The following is a 13416-nucleotide window of genomic DNA, read 5'->3' as shown; positions in this document are numbered from 1 at the left end:
ATACAGGCAATCTCTTCAGATAAAGGGATGTTTTGAGAGTTCTTCTGTCAGTCGGAGTTGGATATGTTCTATTAGCAAGATGCTCTAAGGATATATTTAGTTTCCCTACTCATTAGAGTCCTACTGACCTTTCGAGAGTAGCTGCAGACCTGCTTCTGTCACGTTGTGTCTTCAGGTCCTACCAAACCTTTGAGTTTTAGTTTTGCTGGACTAACTGAGACCAAAAAACAATCCTCCAGATGGCTGGTCCTGTGTTGGTGGGCGGCAGCGTGTGCTGAGAAACAACTGATGACATTTATGTCCAAAGAAAAAAAACTGCTCTGGGTAGATAACACACATGCTGAGACTAAGAGCATGTCCTCACAATGTGAGAGGCGTCTTTTTGTCGGCTTTTATATTAGAGCAAGATTAGATAATTATCTAATCAATGTTAAAGGGACTGGTTTTAGAGAAGAGAGTATGGTGTGGGTGGCTCAGGTTCAAACTGACAGATTTTCTGAATGCTTTAAAATTGAGATGTGTGAGTGTTTGTGTTTTGTAGTGTTGGTAGGACTAGAGGACTAGTCTTATTGTTTGACTGAGGATGTTAACCAGTTTCAGTTCAGTTTTAGGTTTCAGCCTAGCTTAGGCTAGTCTTTAACTCATAACAGGTCATTAAATTTTTTTTTTATTATTTTCCTAATAAACTGTTAAGATATTTAAAGAGATCTTCAAAGATTAGTAGAAATCACAAAAAGATTGCTGACTGGATTTTATGTGGTACATAACTGTGTATAACATCATAACATAAAAAAAATACATCAAAAACTGGAAAAACGATCTAGAAATAAGTAAAAAAATGTCTTGAATTAAGTGTGATGAGTCTTAATTTGAGTAGGCAATCGAGATAGTTTGCCAATGGAATGAGTATTTTTACTCTTAAAATAAGATAATTAGATAATATACACTTGAAATAAGACAATGCAATTGTGTTTTCCTTTTTTAAGTTTAAATTGTCTTTTTCTATTGGCAAAATGTCTCTCATTCCTCCTCAGTCCAAGAAGAAATGCACTTTTTTAAAGAAAAAATTACTTATCTAGAGTTTTTTTATTTTTTCCAGTAAATAGTAAATGACATCAACGGAGGCAAAAATTGCTTTTTTTTTCAAAATTTGGACATTTGCAGAGAAGCCATGGAAATTAGACTGATTTTTTTTCCAAAATCAAAACTATGCATTAAGATTTGCTGATTTATTCATCGGAGCGACGACAGTGGTGTTGGCTGAAGGGTTGTCGATTCAACCCCTGCCTCCGGCTTTCAGTGTCATTGTGTCCTTGGGCAAGACATTTCACCCACATTGCCTACTGATTTTGGTCAGAGGGCCTGGTGGCGCCAGTGTACGGCCTTTCTTCTGTCAGCTATAATGTAGCTCCCAACCATCAATGTACTGTATGTGTGAATAGGTGAATGACTTAATGTAGTGTAAAGTGCTTTAGTCATGTCTTCTGATATAAAAACAAAACGTATAAGTACAGGCAGTTTATCATTTACAGAGCAAGTGTACCTATAACTGATTACATTAGTTTCACTATCAATAGTAGAGCCAGTGAACTTAAAGGTGAGTGAAATGAGTCAAACCTGAGGGAAGGTCCAGATTAGAACCAGCTGTTGGAACAACAACACGTTCAGCATCATACATGAGGAATAATGAAGATTTGATGTGGTGAGGAATTGATTCCATTGATACTGGTTATAATTCCCATGTGTAACTGAGGTAGTCATTTCACTAGAACTCCTAACCCACCCACAACTAGGTAACATGAACATGAACATTTCAGTGTTCATATATTACAAACTGTATAATTTAGATTATAATCAGTTTAATGCTCCTCAGAGCATTAGAATGTTACAGCAACTGTGAGGTTTATCCTGGTGTCTGTCATAGTCTTAGTTTTAACTAATACTAACAGATTTTTTTTTCTTATTCAGGAGAGACAATCATTTGTGTTTGTTGTTTTGGTTCAGCCCTCAAACTGCTTTTACAAACTGAAACTGCTGAAATAGGAGCAAAAGGTGGCTGATGTTCCAGCATTGATGAAACCTCTCCCCAAATACAGTTTTTTGACCAGACCAGAGAGCAAAAAAAAAAAAAACCTTGTCAGAAATACATTGATTACATTAAAAAGGTTCCAGCTGCAAGATGTATAAACCTGGCTTTATCTGCTTTGTGTTAAACAGGCTGAGTTAATAGATGAATGCTTCCTATTACTGTGGTCCTCACAAACATGCATAAACATGTGCGCTATTTAGGGGGTGGAGGCGGAAGTTTAGGGAGCGCAAGGGGGCGCAGATGGCGACTAAATATAAAGACCCCTGTAACAGGAAGAGGAAGTAATCCCTAAAAACAGAGCATGGGGGAGATGAGTAGGTTCTTTGTGCGAGTATGTGTGTGTGTGGGTGTACACATTACAGTTATGATGCTCATTATTTATGGTTTGGCGGAAGAAACAGATGCGGCAGATTTATCTCATAATGTTGCACAAAAACACATGCAGAGCTTTCTAGTGGATGTGGTTGCCTAGCAACGTATAAGCTACTTACTATTGGAAATTTTCAATTTCATAATTTGTTATTTTTAAAAAGGTGGAATGATACACTATATTGCCAAAAGTATTTGCTCACCTGCCTTGACTCACATATGAGCTTAAGTGGCATCCCGTTCCTAATCCATAGGGTTCAATATGACGTCGGTCCACCCTTTGCAGCTAGAACAGCTTCAACTCTTCTGGGAAGGCTGTCCACAAGGTTTAGGAGTGTGTTTATGGGAATTTTTGACCATTCTTCCAGAAGCGCATTTGTGAGGTTGCACACTGATGTTGGACGAGAAGGCCTGGCTCTCAGTCTCCGCTCTAATTCATCCCAAAGGTGTTCTATCGGGTTGAGGTCAGGACTCTGTGCAGGCCAGTCAAGTTCATCCACACCAGACTCTGTCATCCATGTCTTTATGGACCTTGCTTTGTGCACTGGTGCACAGTCATGTTGGAAGAGGAAGGGGCCAGCTCCAAACTGTTCCCACAAAGTTGGGAGCATGGAATTGTCCAAAATGTCTTGGGATGCTGAAGCATTCAGAGTTCCTTTCACTGGAACTAAGGGGCCAAGCCCAGCTCCTGAAAAACAACCCCACACCATAATCCCCCCTCCAACAAACTTTACACTTGGCACAATGCAGTCAGACAAGTACCGTTCTCCTGGCAACCGCCAAACCCAGACCCGTCCATCAGATTGCCAGATGGAGAAGCGCGATTCGTCACTCCAGAGAACGCGTCTCCACTGCTCTAGAGTCCAGTGGCGGCGTGCTTTACACCACCGCATCCGACGCTTTGCATTGCACTTGGTGATGTATGGCTTGGATGCAGCTGCTCGACCATGGAAACCCATTCCATGAAGCTCTCTGCGCACTGTTCTTGAGCTAATCTGAAGGCCACATGAAGTTTGGAGGTCTGTAGTGATTGACTCTGCAGAAAGTTGGCGACCTCTTCGCACTATGCGCGTCAGCATCCGCTGACCCCGCTCCGTCAGTTTACGTGGCCTACCACTTCGTGGCTGAGTTGCTGTCGTTCCCAAACACTTCCATTTTCTTATAATACAGCTGACAGTTGACTGTGGAATATTTAGGAGCGAGGAAATTTCACGACTGGATTTGTTGCACAGGTGGCATCCTATCACAGTTCCACGCTGGAATTCACTGAGCTCCTGAGAGCGACCCATTCTTTCACAAATGTTTGTAAAAACAGTCTGCATGCCTAGGTGCTTGAATTTATACACCTGTGGCCATGGAAGTGATTGGAACACCTGATTCCAATAATTTGGATGGGTGAGCAAATACTTTTGGCAATATAGTGTATATTAAACGACATAGAAAAAAATTTGAAGGGACCAAACGTGGGTTAAGAAAACAAATTCATTAAAAATATATATCCTACAGAAAACCTTAGATGTTAAAAATATCTACCTATAATAACCAAGACGTTCCAAAATTGGGAGAAAGTATGAAAACTGAAAACCCAAACTATCCAAATACAACTCTTCCATCATTCTTTTCATCCTCTTGGGTCAATGATATTAGTAAAAAGGGGAAATCAGAATTTCTGAATGTCTATTTATGTAGCTCTGTGTGCTTTATTTTGAAATTGTGTATAGGAATTCTCTTTAACTATATAATCAGATTATGATGGAAAATTATTTGCAGGTTTTTCACTAAAATGTCATATATATTTCTCAAAAAGTTTGCCCTTTATTAGGCAAAGTCTTAAAGTTAGCTTTTCCTTAGACAAATAAAAAATAAAACTTTTAACAAATCTGTCTGTATGGGGCCTTAAAATAGCGTGTGGTGAATTGGTGCAATATGAATATAACGATATAAATTAGACTGAATCCCCATATCCATGTCTCCATAAATTCCCTGAAATGTAAACTGATTTCTCTTTTATATTTTCAGAATAATTATAATGATGATTTTTAATTTCCAGTTAGGTTAACACTTTTTTAATTATATTTAGTTTCTTACAGATTTTTGACTAAAGCTGTCCTTTGTTTATGTTGATAGAACCTGTGCATTTTGGTTTGCAGCAGAGTTTTTTTGTTCTTCAGACAGTTGAACAGAAGCGACTTTGAGCAGCAGGTGTTAGTGCAGCAGTAAAGTATCCTCTTTTCCTGTCTTTATTTAAACCCAGAGCTTCTAAAGGTTAACAGATTCTTTGCTTTGTTCAGATCCTCTTTCAGGCTGAGAGCTGCTGTTACCTGAAACAAAGGCAGGAATTAATTTCCACTGCAGCTAACAAGAAGCAGCATTTGTAATGAATTCATGGCAGCGTTCAGTGATTTTCTGCTCGCTGCTGTCGGCCGTCACTCTGAAAGCTCTCCTGCTGCTGTAATGAGCTCCCGAAGACTCAGCCAGAGTGTGTCGAGGACCTTTTTTTTTTTTTTTTTGTGATTACAGGAACAAAGACATGAGTGGAGGAGGTCTCACTCTGATCTGTTTGTTTTGTCATTGTGAGAGCATATTAGGCTCTTACATGGATAAGTGACTACTCTTGTTCATGTAATGTTTGGGGCTTTAAGAGCAGCCAACAGATTGTGTTTCAGGCATCAGGCCAGACAATAGCAGCTGCTTCTTTGACTCTGATGATCACTTTGGCGCAGATTCTGCTTGGATTGGTAAAAGTATAGCTGTCTCAGCTGGAAAAATTGGAAACTTTTAAATGTGTTTTTAGGTTAAACCATCAGGATATTGCCATTGGCTCTTAAAACATCTGAGAAATATGGATCCATTTCTGTGTGAAGATTTCTTTTTCCGACTTATAAACATTATAGTGATAAGAATTGTGTTTTCCAGATCATCTAAGGCTAATCATTGAAGGATAACATTTCTAACAAACATTATCAAATTCTGCAGGCTTATAGTTAACCTTTTGTGGCTTTTGTATGGATGGTTGACTACATCTTCCTTTAATTCTCCTTCCTCACACAAAAAACATACATCATAGTTATACCTCAGCTAGCTGTGGTATCTGAGAAAATGGGCATCATTTTAAATTCCTGTTGCATGAGAATCATGTCAACCAATTGGTTATTTATGGTCACAGGTATATCAGTGTTCATTCTGCTCGTTGGAGGAGAAATTTCCCATCAGACTGCACAGACATTTTTTGCAGAGAAGGTGGACAGAAAGTGACAGAGCAGCAAAATGAGAAGTGTGGGCGCATGTTTCAGTTTAGCTTGGCAGAAGTCAAACTCTCACTTGGCATGGGAATTAGTGAGAGATATGCAGTACCGTAAAGCTGTTAAGAGTAAATGATTTGGACAAGCAATAGGAAGTAATAAAAAAACATTAGATGACAGCCAGTAGCTTGTGTGGTAGTGTCGTTTTAATGACATTTCCACATTCCAAATTTCTAATGATACTGCCACCTGTGGCCTAAACACAAAACTGCCTCTTCTGCTCATTCTCGTAGTGCGTGCCTTTACTTGACAAGGATTTTTTATCTTTTACTTTTATCTTTTTCTTTTACTGGACCCATTTAACATGGATCTGCTTGAAATCACATCCACAGAACAGCACCGGAAGGTCCCACCTGAAGTAAAATAAGGCTACAGGCTTATAGATGTATCGGGATTTGAACAACTGAGGAGTCAGTCTGCTCATCAAATAATGTTTTAGTCATTCAGATTCAAATAAAAAGGCTGTTTTATAGATATTTTTCAGTGAAAACTTAGATAATTTCTCTTTAAAGCACCTTAGGTGCTGATGCTTTGAAGCAATTCTTCAAAGCTGTCTTTGTGTTTCTGCAACTCTTTTTGGTCAGCGTTAACAACCGAGTCAAATGCTAGAAACCTGCAGATTTATTTTTGTAAGCAAGTTGTATAATCACTTGAATGGACCAGGCTTCTGGTTGAGGTTCACTTGTGTAACAGCTTAAAGACAAATAGACTTTAACTTTATGCTGAATTGTTAGTGTTATTAAAACACTTTTTGCTCCACCTTTTTCTCTGTCTTACCTCGTAGTCTGAACACAATTATGTCACTATTGAAGTTATATGCAATTAAAATGTTCTGTTCTTCTACTGACATTTTTTTTGTTACAATCGAAATAAAACAAATTTTCCAACAGCCACAGGAAATAGCATGTTTGTTATTTGATTGGCTGATTTTCCAGTATTTCCACTTGCTTTTTTCAGGGCTGCCTTTAAAACAGCTCACTTTATGCAGCTCCTGATTCTTCTTTACTGGTTACCTTGCTTTTGGCATCTTTACTTCTGCTGCTGGACTGAAATACGTAGAACAAAAGTTATGTAAAGCTTGTTCTCTTTGGGTTTTTTTTCTCTATGATGATCAGAAGCAAAAGAAAAAAGAAACCTTTTTCACAAATAAAGCAAACTTTGTTAGACTGTCATCAGCTGAATGATCTGAATCACATCATGGGGACTCTGATGGTCCAGGTGCAGCCACTGATGAGACTCTGTGTGTGTGTGGCAGGGGGGATATGGGTGTGTGTGTGTTTTACAGTGCAATAATCATTACAGTATGTGATTAAGGCAACAGATCCTGTGTGTGTTTATCCTGTTCAATAAAACAATCTTCTACATTTGCCGTGTGTGTTTGTAACACAGCACAGTTAATTATTGCTTTCTCTGTATGTCTGTGTGTAATGTCAAGCTGATAATTTCTAATTGAAATGTGAATCTCGTGGAGAGATGGAATATGTTGCAGCTCTCCTACAGCAACAAAAGCAACATTATTTCACTCTGGCATAGTGGAGAGGAGGAGCGCTCACTGTACGCCTTAAGCATAACTCAAAACTGTAGGGTTGCTAACGTGTTTCTCCACTTTGATCTGTATAACATCTCTACACTTCACGTTCCTGAACTCTAAAACTCAAAACAGCTCAAATAGGTTTCTAGAGTACAGTTGGACACAAAAACCAGTGAAACTCACAAACTGCAGAGTAGAAAACACACAAAATTATTTGGAAGAGAATTTCTTTGCAGGAGTTAAATTCAATTCAGTTTATTTTTATAGTGCCAATTCAGAACACATTTCATCTCAAGGCACTTTACAGTTCAACCAGATCATACAGTCAAATTGATTCAAAGTTTTCTATCTTGTCATGATCTGGCCTGTTTGCTCTCCCCTAATTAGTAATTCCTATCACCTGCCCTCTTCCTTCCCAGCCTCAATTATAATTTATTCCCCTCACCTGTTTCCTTTGGTTTATATTCAGTTCAGCCTGAGCATTCAGTGCCAGATCATTACTTGTCTTTCTGTCCAGTTTTATTTGGTTCATGTCCTGGATCCCAGCTGCCAGTGGAAAGAGGGTTTTAGTGTTTGTCTCGTCTCCTGATCGTCCACTGTTCCTCCCCTGCGGAGTCCTCTGGGTTTTTGGCTCATTATGGGGGGAGGTTCAGTTTTTATCTAAGTAAGCCTGGCTCCAGGGAGGAGACCAGTTTAAAGTCTGCTTCAAGTTCCGGTTCCTACGTCCTGTCTCGGCTACCCTCTTCCACTGTGCCTGCCTGTTCTGCACCTGATCCTGTCTGCTCCTGTGTGTGACCACCTGGTCATGCTTCTGGTCCCAGTAAGACTCTGAACCCTCCTGGAAGTATGTGCATGCCTGGAAGTCTGGATCCTGCCACCTGTCTCTGTTCCTGTCTGATCTGGATCCTGCCTGTTCCTGCCAGTTCCTGTCTGTTCTGGATCCCACACCAGGATCAGCTTCCAGCATGACCTCTGGGACTGCAGCACTGGGGACACTCGTGGTCTGGACTGTTAAACCAGGTAAGTGACCAACCCAGATAATCATACATCAGTTTATCGTGGTCACTTACCTGTGTTTCCTCCCTAGAGTGTCTGAGATTGGGCGGTGCCCCGCCCCCCCGCCTGCAGTGTCTGCGAGCCACAGCTCCGCTTTTGTTCTGTTTTATTTAATAAACCTTTTGAACTTTCCTACTGACTGTCTCTCCTGAATACTGGGTCCATCTGTCCTCGTTTCATGACATATCTAAGGAAAACCAATTGATTGCATCGACTCATTGACTCAAAGACAATCCCTCACACTAAGCTTGCTTGTAGCGACAGTGGAGAGGAAAAATTCCCTTTTAACAGGAAGAAACCTCCAGCAGAACCATGCTCAGTGTGAGCGGCCATCTGCTGAGGCTGACTGGGGTTCAAGGAGACAGAAGTAGAGATACAAAAGGCAACTGCAAAAGGCGGCTCCGTCCAGGAGACTTAAATATTGTGATGACAATTGCAGGTTTTAGGGCTGTTGGAAAAATACCCTTATATACCCTTATATTGATTCAGAAAGGTAGTATTAAGTCCATAAATATTTTTGTGGTTTGCTGCTGGTAAGCAGTAATTATATTTTCAACTTTAGTTGTGGTTATTGGACTAAAATTAAAATCAGATTTGTCACTGATTATGAGAGGGAGATGAAAAATTTGAACAATTTGAGCCAGTTCAATGAAATAGTTATTAAAATTTGTTATTGCAAAATAGTCATCAATAATTCTTCCATTAATTTTGAGATGGATATCCTCACATTTTGACTTTTCTTTTCCAATCAATTTCTCAATAGTTTTCCATATTAATCTATTTTTACCTTTTGCGTTCCTGATTATTTCATGAAAAAACAAAACAAAAATGGCTTTGGCTTTCTAAGCTCAGCTGTAAATTTATTTCTTTGACTTGTAAAAGCAAATTCATCTGTTAGTCCTGATTTTTGTCAATGTCACTGGCTAACGCAGTCAATGTATTCTAGTCGTGCAAGATAGCCAGACTAATGTTATGCTACATATTATACTATAGGATCTATTGGCATATATATGGATTTTCTTGGTTAGTACATCCACTGACTGAAAAATTACCTGTGAAACATCCTCCCATAGCCAGCAAACTGTTTGTTTGTACAGCCAAATGCTACACACCTAGGCATTTTTATGCCGTGTCTCTGTGAGAGTGGGGAGGACCAAGATGGTGACAGGTGACTTTTTTTTTTCCTGAGCTTTCAGCAATCCAGTGAATAATAGAGATCAGTGGATTAGATGAATATCCCCACATAGAAGCAGAACCATGCAGAGAAAGACAGAATATATGTGATGCAGACGTTGTGGAAACCATTTTCTACCATTGTTGGAAGGTGAGAAGCAATGGTGGAAGTGTTTTGTATTGCTGCAGTCTGCAGTATGACGATTAGATGTTGCTGAAAATTACACACTGTAGCTTTAAATGGCGCAACATAAATCCACTTTTTAAAGGACAATAATTGCAGTCAAATAAAAAAACAGACTCCAATGAAACTTCTCAAAACTTTCTATTATAATTACTGTATGCACAGATACATAGACACACACATTAACTTCATATATTGCTGTGTTTGCTGCTTACATATCAGTTAATCTAAATTTGGTACTATCAGGATGAGGGAATTGACCGGAAGGAGTGGTTGACACCTTTAGCTCTGGCGTGACCACATGCAGCAGGTTTTTTATTAGTCTGACATTTCTCTTCCCAGCTTTATTAATCTGTCTTCACCAATGTCACTAGGAAAGTTCTTAGTCCAAATGTCAAACACTCTATGACATTTCCAAAATACAAAAACATTTGCACACAGACAGGCAATGTCTGGACATCGAAGCCTCTCATCCAAATGCTGTTTGATTTGTTATTGGGTATTTTCTGTAGAACCTTTGCAAATGCAATCAACATAGATCATGTTTACTGTATATTGATTTTGCTCTGCCAACTTGGTCCAGACTAAATATTTAAGGTAGAAAGTGACCAAGACTTCTAAAAGTTATGAAAGTATTTAGACCAGAGATTAAAGGGTGAAGGCTGTTAAGTCTAAGAAAGACCCTCCTATCACCTGAGTTGCATTGGTGAGTACTGAAACGGCTGTCAGCTATCAGCTGGCTACTGGACCGCAGCGTCTGTGATGGTAAGTCAATCACTATGCCAGAGGATTGTAAGGTAATTGGGAAGGTCCCATGCATCACAGCAGGAGAAGTACTTAGATAGGCCAAAGTAAGGATATTTTTGGGATGACATGGTTGGCAAATCTCTTTACAGTGGTTCTCAAATTTCTCTGGCAGCATTGAAGCCATTGTTAGGAATATTCAATTCAAGTCAGTTTATTTATATAGCGCCAAATTCACAACACATGTCATCTCAAGGCACTTTACAGTTCAACCAGATCATACAGTCAAACTGATACAAAGTTTTCTAATCTAAGGAAAACCAGTTGATTGCATTGACTCATTGACTCAAATACAATCCCTCACACTAAGCATGCTTGTAGCGACAGTGGAGAGGAAAAACTCCCTTTTAACAGGAAGAAACCTCCAGCAGAACCAGGCTCAGTGTGAGCGGCATCTGTCGAGGCCGACTGGGGTTCAAGGAGACAGAAGCAGAGACACAAAAAGCAGCTGTAAAAGGCGACCCCGTCCAGGAAACACACAGCCAGGCATACGAGCTCCGAGCCAGCTCCGATGACAGAGGACGAAGAGAGCACATCCACTCAGTCACGGTCAGAGAAACAGGACCACACTGGAAAGTATGGAAAGAAATATTAGCAAGGATCCCTTGTACAACCCAAGTACCGCTAAAGTACATTCATAGTACAAAACAATTCATTAAATAACTAATATTTACTATTATAAGGGCTGATACAATTAATCAGAATAATCGTGATTAATCAATTATTGAAATAATCGTCAACTAATTTACTAAACGACTAATTGTTAAATGTACTGTAGAGACTCTAAAACGTTTTCCCTGTTTTAATTTAGTAAAAAGTCTTTAAGGAACCTTTAGCTGTCTGATTATTAATCAATTAATCGAAAAAAGAGATTAATCAACCTCCAAAATAATCATTTGTTACAGCCCTACTTTATTATATTATTTTATTTACTGCTTCATATTATAAAAGGTTTTAGCCTGAGAGTTCCCAACATAAAAAAACAACAAAAAAAAACAACAACATTCTCTCTCTGGACGATAAAAAAAACAAAAAAACAAAAAAAAAAAAGGTTAAAAACTGAAATAAGTGTCTTTAAAGCTAATCAGACAACAACAAAAAATATATCTTAGTTCCAATACAGTGTATAAAAAACAATCACAACAATGAAAACACCCAGCAAGATTTCAAGCTGCTCAAACAAAGACACAGTTAGGTCTTCCTGCGAGGGGGAAACCAGCATTTGAAGGGGGCTCTTCTTGGAATGGTTGAGCCAATAGCTGATGATCTAGTTACTTTTGCCAGAGTTTTTAATAAGTGCCAATGAGGATGATGTCTGCATCTATCTCCACAGCAAAGACACTAAAAAGAAGCTCCAACTACACCAATACCTGCAACTGTACAGCATTAAAAAAAAGAATCAGAAAAGGTTACTGTACTAGCTGTAACAATCGTGGATACATCAGCAGACTCTTCCTTTGAATTAAGAGGAGATGCATCATATGGCGACAGCTCATAGTAGACCATCTGCTCTAGCATATCAGAAGGATGCTTCCCGGATTATAACTTTCGGAAGTTATCAAGAACCCTCATCTTCCCCTGTGGGCCACAGCTTATGATCACTGTGCAAAGGAATTGATGGATAAGTGGATGGATCGTTGAACACTGTGCAGATCAAGGAGCATAAGAACAACAACAAAGATTAATAAAACATATTAACACTAAAAAAAAAAACATATTAACATATTTAAACATATTTTTTACCTTTTTTGGAATGACTCTGACCTGGATGACTGAGAATCACCAGCACATATTAACAGTTACAATATTAAATTTTGAACAGGTGTGTTAAGTTTAGACTTGAACAGAGCATAGTGTGAATATTTTGAATGTCTAGAGGGAGAGAATAACAAAGTTTAGGAGCAGAATGGGAGAAAGCTCTGTCCCCAGTAGTGCTGAGGAAGGCAGAAGGAATAATAAAGTGAAAGGAAGAACTGTGATGGTGAGTCAATCATTATGCCAGTCACTCTGTGGAAACTATCTCCTATATCCATAAAGGAAGATCTATGGATGTGGGAGTAAGTAACTATGTCAAGGAGATCAAAATGGTTGGAAGGAGCAGGGTGGTGGGTAACCTTAAATGCATAGGGAGGAATCTTGAATTGTATTCTGAATTTGTGAGGGAGCCAGTGGAAGTGCTGTAAGGCTGGGGTTTAATAGAGCAGCTGAATTCTTTACTACTTGGAGTTTATGGAGGGAGTTTTGAGAAATATGGATAAAAATAGATGGAGAATGCAGGAAAAGACCATTAGTATTACATAGACGAAAATAAGCAGAACAGGTAATTTTACTGATTAGAGGTGAAGGACAGATAGGTATTGGGGATGACACCCAAAGTCTTAGCTTGAGGTGAGGGGGAGGATGTGGAACTGTCAGTTGAAGGGAGAAAATGTCAGTTTTTTTTTAATACAAGTTTGGTTCCTATGAGAAGGATTTCAGTTTTTTCACTGTTTAGTTAGAGAAAGTTAGAGATGACTATTACTTTTTTTCAGTTAAGCAGAAGCCTCTATGCTTTACAAAATGACATCTATAGCAATGTATGATACCATTGAGAGTCATACAGTAGACTTGTATGACTCTCATTTGTACTGAATGTGGACATAGATAATAATTCATGGCATACAATAGTTTCCTCTATAGTGTGGTTTGCAGTGTGGCTAGAAGGAAAGCTCACACATTACAAGGGTTAGGTATGTGTTTGTAGTCAGGTTAGGGTATTGCTCAGGGTTAGGCCATAGAAATGAATACAACGTGCAGGTTAATGTAAAGAGTCAACAAGGATAATATGATACAAAAAATGCTGGTGGTGTCGTCTCTGCTGGAATATATAGACACTTCTAGACTCTTGTTTTTTTTCTGTCTGTTTGTA

At 38.9% G+C, this 13416-nt stretch overlaps 1 protein-coding gene across 2 annotated transcripts in view; it reads left to right on the top strand.

The window, feature by feature from the left end:
* The window catches only part of LOC119778625 (cGMP-dependent protein kinase 1-like), a 58132-nt gene that overhangs the window by 33367 nt on the left and 11349 nt on the right, over positions 1-13416 (top strand). The gene's annotated exons all lie outside the window — the stretch shown is intronic.

Source organism: Cyprinodon tularosa, unplaced genomic scaffold, assembly GCF_016077235.1.
Source record: "Cyprinodon tularosa strain WSP-4 unplaced genomic scaffold, ASM1607723v1 ctg136, whole genome shotgun sequence".
NCBI classification, from domain to species: domain Eukaryota; kingdom Metazoa; phylum Chordata; class Actinopteri; order Cyprinodontiformes; family Cyprinodontidae; genus Cyprinodon; species Cyprinodon tularosa.
Note: the sequence above shows the minus strand (reverse complement) of the source record. Positions and strands in the feature narration are given on the sequence as shown.